The following is a 5,117-nucleotide window of genomic DNA, read 5'->3' on the forward strand; positions in this document are numbered from 1 at the left end:
TGAAAGCTGTACCAACAAATATTTCTGAACTATTTCAGCACTTTGCAGTTGTCTTTGATCCACCAATTGCTGGAAGGCAATGCAATATCTATTTGAAATTTTCAAATGTCGCAACGATGTATCCAGGAGATGAAATTGAATTATATCTGCATGACTTTCATGGGAATCAAAGTTGTCTTTGTCGAGATTCAAATGCATGTCCAAACAACTGCATTGTTGACCCTAATTTCATTGGCTTGTCATGTTATTGGGGTCAGTCTCTTTGCAAACCAAATGCGGTTGATCAGGTTCATTGGAATCCTCAAAATCAATCATTGAGGTTGACATTGCAGTCAAAAATTGATGCATTTGCTGATTTGAATATTACTATCCCCTCATCTCTTGGGGTCTTTATCTCCAGGCGCGGTGTAAGCATAGAAACGGTCTCGTTGAAATTCAATGGCTGCAGTGGGAGGAGTGAATCGACGAAACTGCCCTTGACAGATGTGTCGCTCGTAGGCTCGTTTACTGACACGGTGAGATTAGCCTTTGATCCGCCTCAGAGTGACACACAAGCCTCTCTTCGACTTGTGTTTACTCCACAAATGAGAATTACTGAAGGTGACAAAGTCACTTTGCATCTGAATGGATATCGGGCACAGTGGCAATCCCTCAACTTGACTGGTTGCTTCTCAAGAGCCCTATGGATAGCAGAGCTGGACAACCTAGTCTTCCACGCAAGCGACTGCAAAGATGGGTTGATAGGAGGAACAGAGGTCGTTCTGCAAATTCCAAGGAGTGAGGGCATTTGGCTACCACCGTACACTCCCAACAGTACATATTCAGTCACAATGAGTGCTGACTGTGCTGCTGGACCGGTATTGCCATTTACCATTGCTTCTCAGGGCTGTCAGGTGTTGCACAGCATGATAAAATTTCAAAACCCATCAGCTTTTTCATTCACTTCTCTGGATATTTCATTTTCTTTCTCATGTGGATTGTCTCAAGGAGAGAAAATTTACGTGATTTTGCCTGAATTTACAATCTCAGCAGCATTGGGCTCGATTTCAGATCCTGTAGGCATGTATCTAACGATGGAAAAAGTGTTGATTGAGCTTGCAGATCTAAAGATCGTTTTGAAGATTGCAAACGATATCAAACCGCTTGAAATCATAAATGCTACAATCAGGCAAGAAGTTGGTATTAGAATTCCATCAACTGGCTCAGAGTATTACAAGGCTAGATACTCCTTTTATACAACTACTTTATGGAACCCAATGCACTTTCTTGATGTCACAACCGTCAAAGGATTACTCCAGAATGTCTCGCTCATTTTCTCTGCCAGAACCATCGGAGCTGAAACTTCAATTGTTTTGAATTTCTTCAATCAAAACAGCCTTGATATTGGGGATATCTTGATTCTATACCTTGTCAACTTCATCAAGAACCCACAGGTTTGCTTGTTGTATTCAACCACTCCAGCAAATATTCTTGGAGAGGTGTTATGGAACCCTAGTTCTCATTCACTTGTATCTACTCTCAAGCGTTCCATCCCCTCGAGGACATGGATTCAAATTGTGATTCCACAGGGAAGTGGATTTCAAATTCCAGCGGACGGCGTAACAGACCAATCTACCAATTCATCGCTGACTGTGAGTTCACGGACTACTCCAATTCCAAATTTGAATATCACAAACTCATCTCACGTAGGCTTCTTTGAAGTTGCTGAATTGTTGTTCGATTCTTGTTGTATCAGTACAATCCGATTGAGGCCAGCAATGATATTGCGTGCAAACGAATACGTGTTCTTCAAACTTGACGGGTTTCGCTCTACAAGCAATGCAACAACACATACCCTGATTTCGGAGATGAAGGTTGGCTCACTGTACAAGGAGAGCATATGGGACTCCTCATCAGAAACCTTGTATGTCAACGTTGCAATGGATATTCCTCCCGGTACAGATATTCTGTTGAATTTTACAGATTTGCGTTTGGAAGTCCCGATCGTTGGGGTAGATGTGAACAGCACTCGAATGGTTTTGGGGACGAACGCAAGAGCTGGACCTGTTACTCATCAATATTTTGTCAATCCTCGGCCCGCCACCGGCATTTTCCAAGTGCTTCCCAAGATTTCATTTAATCCTCTTTGGGCTGGTAGCGTTACAACCATGTACCTTTCGTTCTCGTTGAATCAACCGGCAGAGCGAAATCTTACCCTGGATTTCTTGCTCGAGGATTTTGAAGCTGTGGAACAAACATACGTCAACAACGATCGAGGCTTCAAATTAGAAATTGTGAAAAGAAATGCGACGGTGCACCTAGTTTTCATGTTTACACATTCACAATCAAATGAATCTATAACGTTGGACGGAAATGCAATTGGTTTGAAATTGCCAAAGAAGGGTATTCCACAGAGTAAGGCAAAGATTTTGATGCGATTGTCTTCCAATAGCACAGCAGCTGAGTTATGGTTGGACATAGACCCAGTAGGTGCTTTGAGTACTGCCTTGTCCCTTGGGTTCAATCCCAAGGTTGCAGGTCAACCTACTTCAATCAACGTAGAGTTTGCTCTCAACGGTCGGCTGCTTCCATCAGAGAGCATTTCCATATTGTTTCCAAAATTTGTTGGACCTGATTTGCAACAAATTGAAGCAGGAGGTGCCTCAAGTTCATTTTTCCATGTTTTGTGGACCCAAAGCTGCTATAGCTCTCCTGCCCTAGTCCTAGTTGTCAAGGACGCTGTAACACTCGAGGCGAATTATCCCATTCATATCTTTATCAACCAAAGCTTTGGGATCAAGCTTCCAATGGCAGGATTACAACGAAACACGCAGACGAATGCGCGCAGGAGACTGCTTGAGGATCCAGCTGGCTTTAGTCTCTTGACAGACTCAACTTCTGGGGCTATTATTTCCGGCACTCCTTTGTCAAATGTCCAATACCCTGCTGTAGGATCTCTGGCTAATCTGACAATGTCCTTTCAGGCAACCAACATAATGGCAGGTAGCCCTGTTGCGATCAAAATCAGTTTTGTACCCTCCATGGAGCTCATTCAAAACGATAACATCAGCTTATCCTTGCCTGGCTTCTCATCGAATTCGGATGTTATATACCTCCGAGGCATCAATGGAACTGCAAAGTGGCTGCCAAATCAAGAATTGCTAGTGATAACTGTCTCTGGTGTTGCACAATCAAGTAAATTTTACGAGATCTTGCTTGGAGTTGACGCATTAAATGAATATCAATTCATCCTGCCAGTTGACGGTGTACAACAAGATTCTTCCAAATTTATGGTTGATGTCAAATCGGCGAATGGTGACATTTCTTGGACACAATTTCAAAAAGTTTCAGGCATCGGAGCTTTTGTCATTTCCTCAATCGCTTTTGATGCTCCGATTGCTGGTTCAGCTTCAAATATCACTTTGGTATTAAAACCTGCAATGAACATTGCTGTAGGTGACGTGATCTTACTCAATTTGCCTTCTTTTGGGGGGAAATTTTGCAGCAACTTCAGATATTCTTGGAATTTGAAGTATGCAAGGGGAAATTGGAACCCATTTGAAGCTGTATTACAGTTCACTTCCCCCGAATCTGTTCTCGCTTACAACTCGATCCAAATCAGGGTTATGGCTGCAACCTGCTCTATTATCATTCCCAAGAATGGGATTTCTGCAGGTACAGAATCAATCCAAGTAAGTACTTCGGCATCGACTGGGCCAGTTCTTCCTACTCCTGTACAGGTTGTGCCTCCCATCGGGTCCTTCCTCGACTCCAGCAGCCTCGCTTTTGATCACAACGCTTCTGCAGCAGAGGTCAGCACTTTGTTGTTGAGATTCCGAGCCAGTATGTCAATCTTCATCGGGGAGGTTGTGACTCTCCATCTTCCTGGCTTCCAGCAGGAGCGCCAAGTCCCCGTTGTTTTTTCCAGTGTTGAGTTTTCGGCAGCGAGCTGGCAAGCATCTTCGCAGTCACTCATTTTCACGGCTGGGGAAAACATCACAGCGGGGACACTGTGCAATGTTACTGTTCTGCGTGACGCAATGATACGGTTGCCTTTGGACGGAGTACGGGTCAATCAAAGCAGTCTGAAACTGAGCACCAATGCACGGCAGGGGCCCATCTTGCCAACGAGCATCTCATTGGTCCAGCCTGTAGGACACTTTGTACAATCTGAGCTGTTGTATGATCCTGCAATAGCCGGCAGATTCACGAACATCATATTGCGCATGAAACCTGCTATGGCTTTGAAACGTGATGACGTTTTGTTGGTCGATTTTCCTTTTTTGCTGTACTCACCTTCGTTTGACGGCAATTTTTCATCAAGCTTTGTCTACCAAACATCTCGGAATATTTCATTTTCTTGGCAAGATGCCACGTTGAGGATGCAGTTTGATGAAGGTGTTCAACCATTGAACCAGGTTGACATATTTATCATGAGCAATACTACATTTCAGATTCCTCCTGCAGGAATCAGTCGTTCATCTCAGCCTAGGTATCTTCTGAGTGCAACGGAGGGGCCGATCCCGTGGACCATATTTGCACCACCGCCATTGGTCGGTGCTTACAAGGAAGCACCAAGTATCACTTTCACTCCTTTGATTGCAGGCGCTGTATGCAATCTGACATTAAATTTTTCGGTTGTGTTTGACTTGGACAAAAATGATTCATTACATGTTTATCTGCCTCGATGGAGTCCAACACAGCGTGTAGTTGTTACTTCAGATGCAGCAAGCTTCGCTGTGCGAGCTGAAATGGGACAAATAATTATCATTTTGAACAGTACGATTCCAAAAGAAAAATTAATTACTTTTTCGGTGCAGGGTTATCGAATACCTGTTGAAGGAATCCCAGACTTGAGATTATATGATCTCATGTTAGATGTAGTGTCAAAAAATGGGGTGATCCTGCCCTCAAGGATTTCGAATTATCCTTTTGTCGGATATTTCAAACATTCCGAGATTACATTTGATAATCCCAGAGCAGGACGACAGACGAATATTCAAATTAGTTTGTTGCCGGGAATGGCTTTGCAGCAGAAGGACACGATCACAGTATTGCTTCACAAATTCCTGTATTCTGGGGAACAGATGATATGGAATTGCTCATTCGGATTCCAATGTGATATTTCAATGAAAAGC

Source organism: Guillardia theta (assembly GCF_000315625.1).
Source record: "Guillardia theta CCMP2712 unplaced genomic scaffold GUITHscaffold_59, whole genome shotgun sequence".
Classification (NCBI taxonomy): domain Eukaryota; class Cryptophyceae; order Pyrenomonadales; family Geminigeraceae; genus Guillardia; species Guillardia theta.